The sequence below is a fragment of the Agelaius phoeniceus genome, chromosome 24, assembly GCF_051311805.1.
Source record: "Agelaius phoeniceus isolate bAgePho1 chromosome 24, bAgePho1.hap1, whole genome shotgun sequence".
NCBI lineage: Eukaryota > Metazoa > Chordata > Aves > Passeriformes > Icteridae > Agelaius > Agelaius phoeniceus.
Genome location: NC_135288.1, coordinates 7,583,245 through 7,604,286, shown reverse-complemented (window position 1 = coordinate 7,604,286; position 21,042 = coordinate 7,583,245). Strand labels below are relative to the sequence as shown.

General features: G+C 46.7%; 1 protein-coding gene across 1 annotated transcript in view; it reads right to left on the bottom strand.

Moving 5' to 3' along the window:
* RERE (arginine-glutamic acid dipeptide repeats) overlaps positions 1-19,499 on the bottom strand; it is a 166,826-nt gene extending 147,327 nt beyond the window's left edge. Inside the window, exon 1 of the mRNA XM_077190089.1 lies at positions 19,484-19,499. The gene's annotated coding sequence lies outside the window, so the exon portion shown is untranslated. The remainder of the gene's footprint in view (positions 1-19,483) is intronic.
* Positions 19,500-21,042: the final 1,543 nt, after the last annotated feature.

Here is a 21,042-nt window from a genome sequence, read left to right as displayed (position 1 = left end):
TTCAGCTCTGTGTGCCAATTCTGGTTAAGAACCCAATAACTTTGGTGCTGCAGCTGATTAGGATCCAACCGAGTTGGATTTGCTGCCATTTACATTTCTCAGAATGCCCTAATAAGATCAAGTGTCATCCAATAGCAGCAAATACAAGATTTTGATTTTTTTTTTTTTTCCACCAGACACCACAAAAGAAATCTGAGTTATTACCCAAGGTAGCAAACAAGTCAGCACGCCTTCAGCTGTGGTTAGAACCGAAACTGTCAGGCCTCACTTAGCACGTAGAGCTCTGCCTTTGCATATTTCTGTGTTTGTCTCACAGCTTATTAAGTTTTGCAAACAAAAGCAGTTGTGCTCTTGCCAACAGATTATCGTGTTTTATTATCAGGGATCGTTCCAAAGCATCAGTGTACCTACAGAAAGGAGAGACTCGAGCTGCAAGTGTCTCTGGGCAATGGCAGGGGGGTTTTCTTTGTATCAGCAGCAGGCACACAGGAGCGTTTGGAATTGCAGGATGGTGTTTTCATCTGCCATGACAGCTGAGGCTGTGTAGATACCAAACACACAGTAAATGCAGCAAGCATTCCTTTTAATAAACTGCCACGGAAAAAGTATGAAAAAAATGATTCAAGCTGAGGACATATTGATGGGTACAAAATCCTCGAGGCATTATGCAGCTCACACAGGCTCATGGATCAGTGTTATTGCAGCTACCAGAACCCGTCAAAGCCAATTACCCCGGGGAGAGGGGCCGGGGCTCGGGGCGGCGGCGGCGGAGCTGTCACAGCCAATTACTGCCAATGTTTTATTTATGGCAGGATACACCTGATCAGCCAACAATAAAGCCATTTTAGAGAGGCTGATTACAAAAACAGAATGCAAAATGGCAACAGCTGGCAGGGAACGGCAGCCACACGCCAGGGACGCCGGCCACCCAGGACATGGGGAGGGACACGGGGTGGCAGCCCCTGCTCTGCTGTGTCCCCAATCCTGTCCCCAACTCCTCTCACACACACGTGAACCCACCTACTACAATGGATTTAAGGAATTATTATTTGATATGGAAGGAAACCAGGCAGGGGAGAGAGGGGGGAGCAGAAAACGCTGACACAATTTGGAGATAAGCCCACAGAACATCTTCTCTGTGCACCTCCAGCCTTTATTTCAATTGCCCAACTCAGCTGACAGAAGAAAAAGGTTATCTGCAGGAAAAATATAGAATTTTTAACATTCTCCAAGGCTTGAGAACCTGCTTTCTACTTATCTGTCTTCATCTTACAATATACTACCTGCATTTTGAAGTTAAACAGATTTAAGTGGACTCAGCATCAGATCCCAAAGAAAATATTGATTTTTTTCCCCACAGATATATAAACTGTGTCTAGTTTTATTCACAGCAATTTCCATTACTTTCAGGAAAAGGGCACTGCACAGAGCTGCTCTGAATGAACAGATCAGCCCTTATCAGGTGAATATGCAGTGGGGAAATCCCCCTTTAAGCAGCCCTGACCTCCCAGGAGAAGCTGTATCAGCCACCGAGCTGGAAGTTGGCACTTACAGATAATTTTCTTCTATTATTTTGCTACCTTAAGTTCCAGCTGCCAATATTTGCTGTCCTCCCTGCTCTAGGCTGTATCCTGGCCCCATTCCCAAAGCCACCACAGAGATGTGCAGGAGATTCCACCCAGCAGTGCCCTGGAAATGGGATTTCCACACACCTGAAAGAGCCAACAAGCCCCAGGTGTGAAGGGCTGGACAGTTTTTGTCTCAAGGATGGCCTTTTGAAGGACCAGATCTAAGCTGAATGGTACTCCCAGTGTTTTTGTAAACTTGGAAAAATCTATGGAGAAATGGCAAAAAGAAACTGAAAGCCCAAAGAACAGAAACTAAAAACCCCAGGACTCCATATACCACTTTAAAAGGTATCAAGACAAGCAAGACACGAGAGAATTGGGTATGGCCTTCCCTGGAGCAGGCTGCAAAGAGTGCAAAAAAATGGGCATTTTGGCCCTGAAATCAAAGTATGAAAGGAATGGCTGTTGGGTGCCAAGCTGAGCACTGGATACTCGGGTTCTCCCCTCCCTTTCACATATCATATATGCAATATTCTTCAAAGGCTCGTTTTGTTCACAAGGCAGACACTGTGCAAGTACAGCTGCAGAATAAGGCAGCATTTTAACACAAAAACACACTCCCTGTGCAGAGTTTTGTGTGCACTTTGATACATTTTTAAAAATAATCTGTCCTGTAGGTATTCAAAGGAGCTACATGGGTATCTGCCAATAAATTTCATCTTTATTCTTTTCTCTCCAAATGCATGCCTTTGAATTTAATCTAACTGTGCAACCATCACCCAGCCTATTTGTGTGTGTGATGCTGCAAACAGATTTAATCAAGGCAATGCTCCCCACTGGAGTGCCTGAGCTCCCCAAGTGCCCTGGAGAATGCATTTGGTTCCGATTTGAATACCTGACAGGGACACCCCACCCCTCAGAAAAAATAAAATCAGGAATCCAGCGGATCTAACAGGGTGTCTCACAATGGAGTTGCACAGTGTATGCACTCAATCGCTCCATTTCCCAGAAGATTCATTACAGTTCCATTAGAAAGTCAAATCAGGCAATTCTGCAGTCTGGTGAAAGCTAGCATATGAAAGCAGGTTAATACAAAAGAATTTCATTTTAAATAGAGGACATTTAGGACTTTTAAAAGCAACATTATGATAAAAATTTCAGGGTGTTTATTCTGGCTTCAGAGCACGCTTTTCAAGCCTTGTTTCAGTGATGTAGCTGATTTTCTAAGGACAGAGGGAGGGGATATGCTGGCTCTCCAAGGTTTGCCATCCTCATTCCCCTGTTCTCCCACACGTGGCTCAGAGGCAGGACAGACGTCCTTGTCCCCCCAGCAGCCAGGGCAGGGCTGGGGCCAGCTCTGAGCAGCAGAATCAGTGAGTGCCTCCCTCCCTCCCTGCTCACAAACCCCAGGGGCTGCATCCCAGACACAGGTGCCATTAACTGCAACATCCCAGGCATCTGAAGTTTCCTGCTTACCTCACAACACAGGTATTATATCTAATTATTACCATTTAGAACCTTGCCTCCATCTCAGCGAGGAAAATGCAAACAGTGAATGTAATTACTCACTAAACTAATAATGTAAGACCTGATTGACAGGATGGAAGAAAAAAAAAAATCGGTTCAAAGCAGTTTTAACTTGAGTATGAGCTCAGCTGAATGAAGAGAACCAATTTCAGAGCCATTCTTTAGTCCAAGCAAGGCACCCCCAAACACACACATCACACCCAGAGCCACCAGCAGCACCAAAGCCCCAGAACACAGAGTGGCTGTCACAGCAGCAGCCTTGGCAGCATTAATGATGAACTTCAGGCACCCCTGCCTATGTTTAATTTAATACAAAACCAAATGCAGTCAAAACATCTGGTGCATTATTGATGGTTACCATGATAAATGAGATTTGACATTTCACAGGAACTCATTAGATATTCTACTTACACCCCACGTTTAAAGTGTTTCTGATTTTACATCTCTTTGGAAAACACCCACTGTGTGGATATTGAACTGGTGTTTTTGACCCCATTGTTTTAAAGGAATCGACTTGCACAGCTAATTACTAGCACACAATTCAGGCAGCACAGAGCACATTCTGTTTTACCCTCTGCTAACCCAGCTGCTCCTCAAGTCCAAGAGAATTTTTGTGCTGTCCCATCTGAAGGGCAGAGCTGCCCAGGGGGACACAGGATGGTGCCACTGCTGCCCTGGGATCCTGAGGTGACCCCCCAGGAGCCCCCCCAGGCTCCCTGCAGCCTTTTCCATGTCTGAGTGAGACAATGCAGGAACAAACGCACTGCAGGCCAAGCCAGAACTGCCTCCCTTTAATTTCTCACATCTCGACTCGAGAGCTGCACAAAAAGTTATTAAAATTAATGCAAACTATCATAACTCTGTCTTTTTATTACTGGTAATATTCCTTCTAAAATATTAGTCTCCTTGGCTGAACCAGCATGTCTTTTTGAAAATTGTCTTTGAAGATCAGAAACTCCTTAGCATAAAAAGTGAAACATGCAATCATGTTAATTTGACAAGGTAAAAGGGGGAGAAAAAAAATCACTTCTGCTTAGTATTTCTGAAACTCAGGCTATTCTTTCATTAAAAAAAAAAAAAGGCATTTTTCTTTCCTGGTTCCCACTCCAGTAACAGAAGTGAGGATGTAACAAAGGCTTTTGGCACTCCAAGTGTTTTAAAAACAAAACAAGTAAGTTTCAAACTTGGCGAGCAGCCAAAGCAAACATCTCCCATCTCACATGAAATTACTAAGTTTGAATAAATTGCTGAGGCTCAAACAACCCTGGCAATCCAGTGAGTGCTCATCTCTCCTTGTTTGCATAATCAGCACCACAGCTATATATATGTGTGTGTATATATATATCTATATCTATCTATATATATAGATATATATATACACACACACACATGTAAGGAGGAGGCAAGAGCCCCAGCACATGTGTTGTATAAACAAGAAATCCCAGCTGGAATTTCTCACTCTTCCTTCCCAAGTTAAAGGGAGCTGTGTGCCTGGCCAAAACACCCCATTATGGAGTTATTTTATCAAAAACAAACACAGAGCATCCCCACGTTCCCGGTTTTCTATCCAAAACCCCACAACCCAAGAACTTCACGAGCTGGCAGAAGCATCACAGCTTCCCAGTACCCCAGCGCAGCTTATGGTAACACTTTGTGCACGTCAATGTTGTGTTCTCAAATCATTTGTTCCTCTGCTTTGCAGCAGGAAAGGCTCAGAACAGCCCATTCCTCCCTGCTCCCATGGAGCACAGCGTTCCTGTGAGCAATCCCTGTTCCCATTCCTGTTCCCAAACATTTACAGGCACCTCTGCAGAGCCATCCTGGGGCACAAGCTCAGTGCCAGCACTCAAGGGTGACAGGGATGCTGCCCAACCACCCCATTTCTCTGAGGGTAGAATGGCAGGGGTATTCCCTGGGAAAGAAACCAGGGGCTCTGCCTCTCCTCACAGGTTCTCCTGAGCACAGAATCCAGGTTTCACTCCCATCCACCCACACGGGGCTGAACAAACACACAGAGCCACTCTGGGCAGCTGTGACTGCTTCAAACACCCAACACCCAGCCCCGACTAAACACCATTTCCAGGAGTGCAGACTAACCTCCTTTTCATAATTGCTCACTCCATTTTTAAAAGCCTGTTCCTCTCCCTTACAGTTACAGAATGATTTCAAAAGCATGAACCCATTAGACATTTGCCTCAGTCTGCCCTCAACAATAGCCTGGAGAGATAAAACTCTCATTTGTTTCCACAGAGGCCCTATTGATTCTGCTGTCACAGAATATGACTGTTCTCTCCTCATGCTGCTTTTCAGAACAGAGCATTCTGCCGTGGAGCTGCACTTTTATTGCCTTGCCCGTCTCCCAGAGCAGCTCTGGAGCAGGGGTTTCTCACAGCACCACCCCTCTCCATCCCAGCAGAGCTGGGCACAGATAAATCTTCCTCACACACCCCAGCACACGGGAGAGGCAATGCAAAGAAGCAGCCAGACTGTGGGGAACACCCAAACTCCTGCACTGAGTGCTCCCCACTGCTCCAGCAGGAACACCCAGGAGTGTGGAGCCAGGAGGAGAGGAACCACCTGTCCTACAGGAATCACCCACAGCATCACAGCCCTGCTCACGGCTCTCCAGGAAAACAAGGTCAGAATTTCCGGCAGGGCTGTAAATGTGAGAGTCTGCAGGCTGATCCTGGGCTGTCACTGCAAAGCTGCCACATTTTATTAGGACCAGGGAATATCGACTGTGTTCCCTCCCTGGAATGTCAATGATGTGATCCTGCAAGGGAAGTCAGGCACAATTTCCATTTCCAGCGTAGAAAAAAAGACAAGGCAATGCAATGTACAGAAATGGATAAAAAGAATAAATTTAGCTTGCTGATATTTGGGTCAGTATGGACCAGTCCTGCAACATCTGCCACTGACTTCATTTCCACCAGAGTAAGGACTAAATAAAGACATCAGAATTTAGCACACCAAGTGTATTTTACAGAGCTTACAGTAGGACCTAGAAACATTTTCAGTGATCCTGATCCAACTCCAGCTTTAATGCTGCAGCCACCTTTAGCTCACTGAGATGATTCTATTACCTGTGGGGAAATTCCTGCTCCTCTGATAGCAGGGAAAGCTCCTTCAGTGAATCTGTGTCAGGAACACAAGTTAGCTCATGGATGCTGAGATGTTTGGGGATGGACTGAGCTCAGCCCAGGGGCCTCAGAGGCACCAGTGACACGGTGAGAACTGGCCCTGGTGTAACCCTGCTCCTTGTCCAGCTGAACTCAGAGTTTCCACTGCAAGCTGAATATTCCAACAGCCTTACAAATCTCCTCTTAACCTCCCCACGTTCCTAATCCCTGGCAGCACAGGAACTTTTCCCCAGCATCCTGAGCAGTTTCAGAGGGATATAACTCACATTGAGAGCTAATATGCAGCTCAAACAAGCATCAGATTCTTGCATGGTTTTCATACCAGCCCTGTAATCCCTGGGTTCCTCACATCTGTCTTTCATTTGGGATATAATCACACATTTATTTTCCATTTTATAGTTTAATTTCATATACTGTTTACTCGACCTGGGGTCTGATCTTGCTGCAGCCAAGGGACATCGTGCTCCTCCTTGCCCACACAAACCAGGAGCTCACAAAGTCCTGCAGCTCTGCTGCTCACCAACAGACCCCTGTATTTATGGAAGAGAATCGCTCATACATTCCTCCCCCTAAACTACAAACATAAACCCTTAATACTTCACAAAAATCTAGTGGGGAAAACTACAGAAACTTGACCAGCTCTTCTCTAAACACTTGAAAACAACTGCAAAAGCTTTAAGTGTACGGGAGGTGAGGGGGCAGAAAGAGGTATCAATATTTAATCCACTGCTAAAAGTGGAGCATCAAAGCTGCATCAGGGTGGCATAACGTTGCAGCTGGTTCCATTTTCATGTTCTTACATTAAGAAACCAGCTTTTCCTTTTGCATTATGTATTAAATAGTACATATTTCAGAATCTCAGAAAATCATCTCTAAGCCTTGCTAAGCCTTTATAATTGAAAAAATTGCATTTAGCATTTTACCAGCTAGACATGCACGAAATACTAAATTCAAGGGCAGAGCTCATGGTAATTTCCCTCTAGTCTCCTGTGATCTGTGGACCTTCTCAAACTCACCACATCTGCAAAACAGAGCCATCAATGTAGTTCACATCCTAACTGAAAGCACACTCGCATTCTTCCTGTTTGAGCACGGGAAGTTCAGGCTTTCTATGCACACAGATTCCTTTCCTGAGAAAATTGCCACCATGTGGTGACTGGCCTGTACACTGGATGCTCCCTGAATATCCTGCCTGGCTGGAGGAGCACTGGGAATCCAGGGAGCTGGGTTTGAAAACACAGCAATGCACTTCTCACCAGCCTGGCCATGCAAATCTGGGTCTGCAGGTAGCTCCAGACAGGAGTTGTGGTTTCCCAGTTCCAGAGAGCAGCCTGGGGATGGTCAGTGCTGTGTGACTTTCCAGTTAAACCCAGACCCTGGACATGGCCCCTACACCAGGCAGGCACACGCTGGCAGTGCCAGCACAGAGCAGCCTCACCCTGGGCACAGGCAGTGAAATTGGACATATTGTTAACAGAACACATTTTTGGCAAGCAAAGAGCAATTACCATCAGAATTCTTAATCATCTCGAGCATCCCCACGCCGGAGAGCTGGGGACCAGGCTGGGCAGAGCCAGGACTGCAGCTCTGGCACAGCCCTGCCAAGGGGCACCAGCCACACAGACACAAACAACTGCAAGGCAGCTGCTTGTCAAAAGGAGAGGGGAAAATATCTTATTTTACACCACATCCAGAGCAGAACATGCACCACATCCCTGCAGCACCACTGGAGGCACTGGGAACTGGGTTTACTCTACCTGCACACAGAAATTCATCCCACAGGAACAGCTCCTGTTTCCCCAGCAGAATGGCACAGCCTAAGTTTGCCCTGTTTGTTTGAACTCGCTGGGTGTAAAACACACCAAGTGCAGCCTGGAGCTGCCCAGGCCGCCTGGCATCCATTATTAAAGGCAGCAGATGTTTATTCCCACTGTGCCTGCATTGTGGCTGCAGCACACAGGCACCGTTCATGGCCCAGGGGGGCCAGGCACCCCCTGCCCCGGAGGGACCCCAGCCCCACAAAGGGACCCTTTCAGCAGCCACAACTCGCTAATGGGGTTTGATAACAGCACAGACACCCGCTGCATTCTTCATGCTGCCCGACCTATCCCACAGCTCATTCTAAACAGGTCTGCATGCATGAAATCATCCTAAGCACTGCGTTTAGAGACATTATCTCCCTAAGCACAGGATCCCTCCAACACCTCTCCTGTATTGATTAAATGACCAACACAGCGAGGATTTACAAGTCCACTATAATAGAAACCATCTCCTCCAGCATCTGCTCATCAGTTCTTTGTGCTCCTTTATCCCCTCCACGCTTTAAGTGGTTTTCCATTTTTTAATACAATACATTTCTGGTCACACTATTAAGAGCATCACCAGAATGTAAGAGCACCGAAAACACTGAAAACAATATTCTTGCACTCGATATTTCTGAGCAAGCAAACATCACATTAAAAGAATAATAATACAAAAGGCAATCACTCTGAAATACGGCCTGGTTTTGTCAGCTAGTGTAGATTTTAAAAGTCAGATGCTTGCATTTTACTTGTCTTCCATTACTGGCAAATTAAAGCTATGAACAAATGCTGCGTAGGCAACAAATAATTCTACTAACACGCCAACAATCACTTTAATCTCTTCCACTTAACAACTCATGAACCTTTTATGAACATAATCTTCTAGAAGGTAGCTGGTAATACAAGATAATCCCGGTACAAGTTTAATTAAAAATACAAACTACATATAGCTCCATGCTTACCAACTCTTTCAGGCTGAAGGAGCAGGAGTGGCTATTACTAATGGCTCTGTTAATCTGGCAAGCTGAAGTGCACAGGAACATGCTAGAGAAGCATTCAACAGACCATTTCCCACTGAAAAAAGAGCCCTCACAAATTCTAACTTGCCTTAGCACAGCATTTAAACCCCCCCCTGTTTCAAACAGCTGAACTAAAGCTTGCTTGCAGAGTTATGGATCCTACTTTTATAAAGAAAATCCAGTACAAGATTATTTATTGTTCCAGGCTACAATGGAATTAATCGGAAACTAAAAATAAAAAAGCCATTTTCCTTTAGGAAACACAGAATTTGAGTCACTTGGCTGTCAGATGGAAGTCAACATAGATTTCATTTGACTGCCAAGAACCTTATTTGACTGGACATAAAAGACATTTGCTATTTTTAAACATACCTCATGTAATCATTTAACCAGAGCCCTGTAATTCAGACCGGGGAGCTCTTTCCACATTCAAAAGCTGATCAGAGCACGGGTCTTTACAGTTCTTTTTAAGAGCTGGCTTCTTTCCAATAAATACAATTTGCACTCCCAAGCTCCCCTAATAATCATCTGCACAGCTCTTTCCCCTTCTCCTAAACCCAGGCAGGAATGTTTCCAGCTGCCTGGGAGCCTCCAGAAAGCTTTTTCTGCTTGCCTGAAATGTGTGGCAAGCACCAGCCAGCCCAGGCAGGCCAAAGTGGCCACTCCAGGGCCAGTCAGTGCCCAAGGATGTGCCCAGCTCCTCCCTGCTCTGGGAATAATGAAATCCAACTCTCGCTCCAGCAGCCAAACTGCCACACAAACACTGGAGTGGCACCTACCTGTGGCCCAAAGCTGAACCACTTTCTCACCTCAACCTCCAGCCGTGGAACTCTGAGCTTTGCAGTTGCTCAGTCACAGAAGGAGTTCTCTTTAACACAGATGAGCAAATCCATGTCTGATGAACTCTCCTGACACACACAGAATGAAGTGATGTGTAGGTGAGCTGTCACATTCTTTTTGAGAAGCACATTCCCCAGTCCCTTCTGTTTTCCACTTTTTTTTTCCGTTTTCCTTTTGGATGGGGCTGTGCCATGGTGAAAGGCACTCTAAGGGCTCTTTTTCACAACAAGAAAATAGCAAGAAATCCCATGCTGGAGAAAAAAGTGCACAAGCAAGCAAAATTAAACCTTGTGATCTAACAGAGATTCCTTTAAACGTGTTTCAGCTCTGACACTTCACTGAGAACCAAAGGCATAGCAAATATTTTTGCCTCCTACAAGAGAGAATCAGATTTTAGACACAGCTGAATGAGTTACCACTACAGAGAAACGTGGGTTCCCTCAAGCTCGGGATCATCAAAAAGCCAGACTACACAAAGGCTTTGTCCTCTCAGGAGCACACTGCACTGATGGCAGCAGCCAAACGCAATTCCCCTGGATTCCCAGCTCCTGCAGGGTGCTGGGGCTCAGGATTCCACATGGGCAAGCCCTGGAGAGGCTGCACTCTGACAGCATTGAGCAGCTCCCTCCTCTGAAAGGATTGGATGCGTGTCCCTACCCAGGGAACCCCCAAATGCCAGACTCCAGCGCTCCCTCCCCTCATCTCAGTTTTTCACAAATGTGAGAGCTCCCAATTCAGGCAGCGCTCGGTCCCCAGAGCACTCAAGGTTTGTTTTGATACCAGTGGCTTTCAAAACAAACCAAAACACCTAAAAATTGTGCTGTGCTATAGAGACAACACTGGCAGCCCCCGCTGACAGCCGATTTATCTGCAGCCCAAATCCAGAGCTAATCAAGTCACCAGAGCAGGCACATCAGGCACGTGGCACGCTCCAGCTCCTCCTGACAAACACTTAACATCTGCAGCCTCCTGAAACTGCAGAAACATCTCCCCACAGCTGCAGGAGCCAGAGCCTGCCACGGATGGCTGGCCCCTGAAGCCCTATTTCTGCAAGTAGGAACTGATGACCCTGAGAACTGGGAACATCAAGGAACTAAGCAGGCAGCAATCTCCCAGGGATGCTTAAGGATGCTGCTCAAATAGGCTCTGCCCACACAAAAATCCACTCCTCTCAAAACTGCAAGTGTTTTTGAGGCATTTGCCTGAGCACTGAAGACAAGGGCTTTGCTGCTGCCAAGAGGTACTTTTAAGGTACCTTTTAAGTCTGGTGTCTTTCTGTGTCAACATAAGGTGGAAAATGAATGCAATGAAACTCAGTAAGTCAGATTCAGGAAATGAGGCAAACTCATGCACATGCCCAAGTACACTCACAAGAGAAGGAAACCCTCCCACCCCAGCCATGCTCCCTGATAATTGTTTGAGTTTTATTGTAGAGTTTAAGGACTATTTTGGTTTTACTTGTGACACCAGCCCACTACAACCACAACCACTTCTCTAATCACAGCCCAGACAGAAAGGCCAGAGCAGCTCAAGAACACATCCAGGCACACAGAGAATAGACCTGCTTGGACTTCAAACAGAAACTTTAGATCACAGAGGGATCAGTGTTTCCTGCACTGCAAGTATTAATCTCTTCTGCCTCATTTTCCTCCCCGGAGCCCGCCCTTCCTCTCCCCAGGGAAGAGAGAACACAGATTTGATTCTTCATACACCCACTGGACCACAGACTGATTGAAAAACCTTATTTAAATGAGGTGCAAATTATGTTCCTACTGAACTGGATTCTGCAGAACATATTTTTATTAAAACCAAACATGTACATAGGAAATATCCCCCTGGCTTTTCCTCAGCCTCCGGTGGGGTGACTCCACCTCCTTCCATCCTGGCAGGCTCATTCAACATTCAGAACTTCACCTTTGTGCACCTGAGAGTGAAATCCCAAGCCCTGCAGTTTGAGGAGGCAGAGAAGGCTCCTCAGGAGCATTTCCAGCGTGGGTTGGGAAGGGCTCTCTGCAGGAGCCCCTCAGGAACAGGAGGGACACCAAGGGCAGGACTCAGCACCAGGAGCGCCCAGAGCTGTCCTGCCTCATCCTTCTGCTCCACTGAATGCACAAATACCTAAACCAAGGGCAAGATTATCCCTACAAAGCTTATCTTAAAGGCAAACTCGATCCACAGCAAGACAAAAGTTCTGAAAACCACGGAAAGCAGCAAACCAGAAATTTGTTCTAAAACTTTCAAGGAAAAGAAAAATAATATAACTCAAATCTGGCATCTAACAGAAGAGGCATTTAAAAAACAATAAGAATAATTTCCATTCAATACCAAGGAATTAGATATTCTCTACAGCTGCTGGTGTGGCAAAACCCTAAACTACTTTGCTATGGACAAGTAATACCAAATAGATACATTGGGACACTAAATAACAAATGCAAAGATACAACATACACTTGCCATCAGAATTAGGCCTTTAAGTAAAAGAAAAGCAAATGCTTTAAACTCAAAGGTACATTGAGAACGTGGTGATCTGCAGTGACATGGAACTGAGCTCAGTGATGTTTTGATGTAAATATACCATTATATGCATATATTTATATATAAATTCTTTATTCATTAACCACCTGGTTTACAATCACTGAGAAAAGGAAACACGGTGTTTAACTAAGTTAAACACATTTTGAGATTAGCAGAGTAAACAGACACAGCAAATTGGCACTTTCTTATTGCCCAACAGCTATAAAGCTCCCTGATAACAAAGCACCCTCACACCCCTCCTGTAAGCAGAGGAACACAACTGCAAGGAGTTACTTGGCTCAAGGTCATGCAATGGGTTTGGCCACTTTTTTCTGTGTCTGGAGCACAAGCCAAATATTGTGGCACCAACATCTAAATTCTTGTCAGGAATTCACAGCCTGCAATCTCCCCAGTCTCTCTTGTTGCCTGCTTGTACCCGACCCTTTATCACCTCCAGGAATGAAAGATATTACCCAAGTGCAATAAGCTGGGAATCTACCACAGGACACATGCTCAGGTTCACACAGAACTCCTGGAGCAGGGATTCTCCAGGAATCCCTCCCAGCCCCTCTCAGGAACAGCCCAGATGTTCCCCAGATGTTCCCCAGGACAGGACAGCGAGGAAAGCGCGGACGGAACTTCTGGGGACTCGGAAGCCTTGACTAAACACACACAAAAGTAATTACATTCCTCATCTTGCCAACTCGTACTTTGGGACAAAAGCCGTGGAAGGAGTTATTTGCTGACTAATTAGCGCAGGGAAGAGCCCGTTAATTGAGGCAGGGCTGCAGAGAGCAGCGAGCACCCAGAGAACCAGCGCTGCTCGCGCTCCAAAGAGAAGCACTTACACAATAAAACCCAACAAGGAAGGACTGAGGCTATTCAGCATGAAGACAAGCAGGAAATAAGAATCAAATGACTTTTTCCAGGCAGGAGAATGAGCAGATATGCTGTTTACAGGCTGTTTAACAAAGCCAGCCCTGGAAGGTGAGCTGTCACAGGGACTGAGACTCAGGGGAAAAGAAACATCCTCAAACACTCACATTAATCACCAAAAAGCAGAACAGGGAGAATCTCAAAGTCTACAGCGGGGAAATGGGCAGAAGCATGAAAAACACCTAAGCAGAGGAACAAAATAAACATGTTACAAGTCACATACATTTCTAGTGACCTGCTAAAGGACAAGTGAGATACAGGAACTGAGAAATCCAGAACCTCCCTGTGAATTAGTACAATTAAAATCAACCTTCAGATTACCACACCTTGTGCACCACTGCCTTCTCACCTACTGCCCTCCAATAGCTCAGAACTCTGATCAAGCATTCCAACAGCAGCCAGGACAGTTCCAGCAGAGCAGAACAGACCTGGATCCTTACTGGTTTCCCTGATCAACCACAGACAGGAGGGGCACATCAAGGGGATAAAACCAGTGATTTCCTGGGGAGTTGCTAGCTGGGCATTTGACACACAGCGATCTTTAAGTGTCCAGGTAAATAGGTTTGTTGAATGATGGAGTAAAGGTTCTCATCTGAAGGGTTCATGTTGGAAGGCAAGTAACATAATTCAGTGGTTTAAGGAGCAGTCAGAGCCAGGTCTATTAAGTTTCATGAAAATGAATGACCTTAGAGACATAAATTAGATTTCCTGCATCTCACTCCCAGTTTGTAGAAATGAGGATTAAGTGTTTAAGTCTCCTGCACCGACCTCATTAGAGGATCTTTAATGGAGACACTGCATTCCTTCTTGGCCAGGCTGCACCCCTGGCACGGCAGTACCAGGCACCACAGGACACACAGCCACTGGTAAATTGTGTTTCCTTCACTGAAAGCAGGGAGCAACTGCTCTGATGAACCTGTGCTCCTTCTTCATTCAAAGCCCCTCTGAAGGTCCCAATTGTCTGACACCATTGGTTTTTTACTGGGTATTTCTCAGGGAAATACAACCCTTAAAGCACCAGAATTCCATGATCTACAGCACTTTCTCTTTTCATATTCATGACACTTCTCATGTAAACATATTCCAGTCCCTTGTGGATGCTGGCATCAGCAGACTACTGCCATATATGCACTTGTTTAAGAAGATTCATAATCCTTAAACACATATATTTAATAGCTTTGATATTTAGCACAAAGCTGCTGATCCCCTAACACCCTATAATGCATAGTTAATTATTAACTGAATTTGCCATTTTCTTTAGACCAGGGAATAAACTGGTTGCCAAAACAGTAAGCTTTGACAGAAACCATAATATTCTGGTTTAATTCTCTATTTCACCACACCAAAACACTCAAGTCTAGATCATCCTGCTTTACTTTGCAATGCAACCACATCATTACTGCAGGTGCTCAGGTTCCGAACATGGGGCAGCCCTACCAGCTCCCTTCAGACCACTGTGACCTCAGCAGCAACAGAGAAAAGGCCTCTCTGGCTTCGTTCTTGTTAAAATGTTAAAGACGTGAGCTCAAATGAGAGCATGTGTCAGTTTGTGCAGTCCACGGGTGGTTGTGGAACAGGCAGGGCTCAAAGGCTGCTGAGTGCAGGGCTGAGATGCCAGGAGTCAGAGCCATTTCCTAAAGCACAGACACAGAAGGGCTGCTGGAAGTCACCTGTGGTTCAGGGCAGGAGAACGGGCACCCTCCCCCTGCTGCATGTGGGGAAAATGCTACAAACACACACACACAGCAAAGCAAACCAAAGCTGGGCTTCCCGAAAGTTTAAACAGTGACTTCTCGCCGCTAAGAAATTCTGCTCCTTACTGGTTTTACTCATTTTTACTACATGACAAGGAAGTTTCCCCTGTGTATTTTACCAACAGTCGTAGGAGATGCCTGCTCCCAGACCAGCTGACACTACAGCACTTCTAAAGAACTCTAAAAAAATAAGAAGGAAAATCTGCAGGAAGATGGGCCCGGTGCCCAATAATTTGTCTGCTTCCAGCCCAAAGCAGTTGGCCACATGAAAAGGACCAACATAAAGGAGCCACTGCTCATCACCCAGACAGAAATATTTATTAGCACTGGATGACAACTTCCTTTCTCTTTCTTTATCCCCTTTCCTCAGAGAAAACAAACTTCCCTAATTCACCTCAGTTCCCCCTTCCCTCCCTCCCCAATTCCCTCCTTCTCTCATTTCATGCCAGTAACTTGTAGTGCATAATGAATTTCCAACCAGCCTGCCACGACAGTCATCTCAGCAATAACCAACATTCCTGAAAGTTTTGTGCAAGCCAGCAGATGGATAGGAAAAAACTCTCTAATTAATTACATCCCCAGTAAGGCATGGCCAGACAGAAAGCAGCATTTGGGGTTTTGCTTGGCAGCCAGGAGCCCGTAGGCACAGCCATGTTATTGCCCACTCAACTGCTAGGAAGGACAGAGGAAAAAAGAGGATTTCACTGGCAACAGGGATGGAGGGAGCAAACTTCAGGACTTATCAGCTCCTGTCACCTCGGCAGAAACACTAAAACAGAACCTTCATTAGTCCTGCTGATCAGGAAAATAAATTTACACTCCAGCCCTCGCTGCCTGTACCAGAAAAGATCATGAACACCCATCACCATAAAAGAGAAATCCTGTTACATATCTGAAACAGGCCAAAATTGACTCTCAGTCAGGGATTAATAATACCACGGTAACTTTTTTTATTACAGACAAGTAGATTAAACGCATAGATTAACTAAGACCTCAAAATTAACGAGCACTCATTTTCTTCCACTTATCCTGAATCTTATAATGTGAACTGGCCTCTCATTTGTGTTCTGTAGGAAGAACAAAAGACAACCTACACAGTCAGAGAATAGCCCATTTTTCACTAACTCAATCATCAAAACTTGCTTTTTCATCTGTGGAATTTATGTGATCCCCAAAGTGATCCACATTTTCAGAAGTGCACTTCTAACATAATTAAGATGCCAAATGCAAATAGAACCCTTTCTGTCTGGAACCCAGAGAAACACCAGCACCTCCACACAGCGCATTCCAAACACACGTTTCTAAGAATTCCAAAGGAAAAAACCCCAAACACAAACGGGTGACCATTCCCCCCGCTGGGCACAGAGGGAAATGTGATGTTTGTATCCTGGCTCGTTTCACTTTTCTCCAGGTCAGTGTACAATTCCGGGCGCTCAGTGAACTAACAAACATTTGCATTAAAAAACAAACGCGAAGCCAAGCACACAACACCTATTGAGGCAGGCACAGCCAGGCCAATATTCCGATCTGCTTGTGCTTTTCAGTCCCTTCCAGGCAGCCCTTGCCCCGCGGGCTGAAGGCACAAGGAGCCAGTGCAGCATTCATATCTTGTTTGCTCCTTTGTTCCCCCATCAGCCTCTCTGAAAGGAGCACTTGGGCACAGCCACCAACATGAGCAAAGCCTGTGCTGGCAAAGCCACAGGCAGAGCACAAAGCTGCCTTGTGGATCTGCTCCCCACACCTCTGTCACTCCAAGGAGGGCAGGGGTTTTCTCCCAGCGGCTTGCTGGAAAAGCCATCCCCAAAAGTGGGGTCCCTCAGTGCCCCAGCCTCACGCACCTCCCCACACCCCTGGCCCAACCAACTCCTCAGCAGGAACCTGCAAACTTCATTTCAGGCAGCTTTAAAAAGAAGCACATTGAATAAACAGGTTTCCAATCAATAGGGGGTTTGTTCTGTTATGGTTCAAAGATAGGTTTCACTTAAAAATACGCTGCATTTTCAACCTATTGATTTAAATTTAAGCTCTGAGCTAAAATCAGAGAGCACGCATCCCTTTAAGTGAAGCAGGATGATTTGTTTAGACTTCATGCAGCTGAGACAACTGTAACATATAGTAAAACCAGAGTGAAAAATAGCTGAACATTAAAAATAGTTAGTCTAGCCAGGATGCCACTTAAAAAAAACCCCAAATACCAGTTCATTAGAAACTTAGACTTGGTTGTTTTGAGTTTGTTTGGGTTTTTTAATGGTTAACTCCAACCCCAGCCACCGCTTTTTAATTTATGTCCTTGCTCCCTCATCTCATTTCAGAATCACATAATAACTAATTGTTTTCCAATTGTCATCATTTTGCCGACTAGAAATGAAGCACAATCCGGGCACTGTTCACACAGCAGGAGCAGAGTGTAACCTGGCACTGGGGCTCACAGGGTCCCTCGCAGAGCTCGCATGAAGTCAGAGCCCCTCGGGCAATGCAGGCTGTGAACAGCCCTGCTGGGAGGGCACGGCACCTTCTGCAGGGCCATTACCCCTCCACCAACACACCCTGCACTCCCTGTGCCCGGCACACCTGGGGCCCCTCCTGTCCCAAAAGTGAAAGAAGTTCTTCATGGCTGACACAGCCACCCGGCGTGGCTTCCACAGAAAGATGCATTTTGGAGCTGTGAGAATAAATTTACAGATTGAGCGTTATTTTAAAAAGTCGGCTATTAAACCACAACATCAAAATGCCCTTTTTCTCACCTAAGCTGCAACCGGTGTTAACAATTACAGCATCACAGAATCTCCTGAGCTGGAAGGGACCCATGGGGATCAGAGTCCAGCTCTCAGCCCTGCCCAGACACCCCAAAATCCCACCCTGGGCATCCCTGGCAGCCTCGGGGCCGTGCCCATTCCTTGGGCAGTGCCCAGCATCCTCTGGGAGAAAAACCTTTCCCTGAAATCCAACCTGACCTTCCCCAGCACAGCTTTGTAAGTTCACAGCTTCAAAAATCACACACACATCTCCTCGAACCCATGAATGTTGTCACTTACTCACTTTGCTGTGGCAGCCCTGAATCTGCACCCACAACTCCACAGGAAGGACTCTGCAGGCAAACAGCCCCACCAAGGTAAAACAAACCCTGGATGCACAGAAATCACTGCTTGCTAATAACCCCCACCAAGGTAAAACAAACCCTGGATGCACAGAAACCACTGCTTGCTAATAACCCCCAGCAAGGTAAAACAAACCCTGGATGCACAGAAATCACTGCCTGCTGAGCCACAGGGATGACTGGCGAGGGCAGGGCTGCCTGTCCTGGTCCCACTCACCTTTTCTGCCCAGGAAATGCTCCCTGTTTTGCACAGGAGCTTTGTCCAGGGGCAGAGTTACCCATCCCAGTCCCTGCAGAGTACAAATTCACAGGGCACAGGAACCCCAGAGGCACAGAGAGGCAGCACAAGTGCTTCCCTGCACCTCCCTGACCTCACAGCATTCATGCAGACAATAGCCACAGTCTCCGGCCACACCAAAGCTGGGAGTGGGAGACAAATACCCAAAAAGTCTCCTCAAGCCAGAGGCAACCACCACATTTCATTCAGGTGAGGAAAATTAAGTCATTTGCCCCAATTACACACTGAAGTCAGCTAAAGGAGTCAAAACCAAAACTCGGAGAGCTCATGATTAAACCATGACAGTCACTGTTTCCTGTTTTCCAAAGGATCCAGCACTGGCAACTTTTGCTCAACAACCACGTTATTTTGCACTCCCTTCTGCACACCTCAGCCTCACCAGCTAGCCCGCTGAGATTTTACCAGACCTCACCACCCCAAATCTCCAGGCTTTGTGCAGCAGCTTCTCCTTTCCATCCCCAGCCCTGCAAAGAGGAAGGGGCTGCACTCACTGACCCCAGGGCTGGCCCCAGCTCCAGACACCCCTCAATCCCACAGCTGCTCTGGGCCTTTCCACACACACTGCGGGCAAAACAAAAGCCTGAAACAACCACCAGGAAGGGAAACCGTGTGTACACCAGAGTCAAGCTCTGCACTTCCTCTTGCTTTTGTCATCCCCGGGCTTTTCTGTGACCTGCCCTCCCCTGGCAGCAGTTTCACCCGCACACGGAGCGAGCCCAAAGGAGCAGGGGGCTGCCAGGCAGGGGGGGTGTTCAGGGAACGAGGGAGAGGAAAAGGAGAGGAAAAGGAGAGGAAAAGGAGAGGAAAAGGAGAGGAAAAGGAGAGGAAAAGGAGAGGAAAAGGAGAGGAAAAGGAGAGGAAAAGGAGAGGAAAAGGAGAGGAAAAGGAGAGGAAAAGGAGAGGAAAAGGAGAGGAAAAGGAGAGGAAAAGGAGAGGAAAAGGAGAGGAAGCAAAGTTCAATGGAGTGCACTGCACTTCCCAGCCTCACCTCGCGTGCTCCCGCTCCATCCGCCCCGCGCAGCGCAGCGCACACGCGGGCTCCGGTGCTCCCTTCTCCCGCTCCCGGGCACCCAAGGCCGTCCTGGGCAGGCAGGCAAGGGCAGGAACGCCGCCGGGGCTGCGCTCCGTGCTCCCGCTCCGGAGCACGGCGCCGTGCAGCAGCGGAGCCCCGGCGGCGGCGGCGGCGGGCGCACAAGAACAATGAGCTCGCAGCCCGGGCATTGTGTGCAGCCGCCTCCCGCTCTGCCCGCCCTCAACACCCAAAGCCGGCCCTGGGCACGCCGGGCACGGCCAGCAGCCCCCTCCGGCAGCCCTGGGGCCAGCTCCAGCACGGAAACCGGCAGGAGACGGCTTTAGCACAAGTGCTTTTATTATCGTAGAAACGGTTCCACGCCTCTTAACCACCATGGATTGCTCAGTTCTAAGGGAGCTGGGCATCAAAAGGAAAAAAAAAAAAAAAAAAAAAAAGAAAACCAAGAAAACCCCAAAATGTTTGCCTGGCAATACCAGCACAACAAAAAAATATGTTGTACGTTGCACATTATTCAAAAATTTGACATGCGCCTTTCACGACCAAGAACTACTTCTTTTGACACAGTGCTCATTTTTATCTGGTTAAACCCCACATTTTAGTACCTGAATTGTCACTTCAGATCTGTTCTGAGAAAGCATTTTTACTGAATTCTAACAGGGTGAACCACCGCGTGAGGCTCCTCAATTCAGCTGCACGGGTGAAATAACACCTTTGATTTCAATAATTGGCCAATGTAAGCCAGGAGTAAACAGCCATCAGACAGCAGCCTGCTGACTGCATAAAAACCCTCTGAGCTCCTCATCTCCAAGAACGCTGCTGCTTCGAGGAAAAACTCAGCATAAGAACTCAGCAAACCAAAATAACTGCAAGCAGCCTGTAAAAATAAATCTAAGGGCAGAGACACCTCAACAATGAATCATATTGTTTTCTTCCTAGCAATTTCTTGAGCAGTCAGTTTCAGCAATGAAACCTCCAATGTTGTCTACCTCCTACTACTTTCCTGATTCTGGGCATCTTCTTTTCACGCTTTAGAAAGAGAAATGGGAACAAAACAAAACAAACGAAAGAGGGAAAGAAAAAAAAAAAAAAGAAGAAAGAGAAAACCCCACCCCTTCCTATGCTACCGAAAATGTTATGATTAAATCAATTTGCATAAAATCTTCATTTCAGGATTCCATACCTACACACATGAAAGCAAGTGAGCCTTTTGAACAGCCGAGCCGTTCACCCGTGTGCGCGCATTTAAATCACATATAAGTCGTACACCCCCTTTATTTGGATGGCTAACAAGTTAAGCCTTTCCCTGAGCACATTATCCCTACGGAGCATCAGGCAGACGCGACAGACCAGCAGCAAAATAAAGAAACAAACCAAGAGCCGCGGCCGAAGCAAACAAATAACCGCGGAACGCGCAGCCCAGCCCCGGCAGCACAACTCCCGCTGCTGCCGGAGCATCCCCGCGGCCCCGGCGGGGCTCGCCCCCTCCCTCCCTTCCTCCCTCCCCGCGGCCTCTC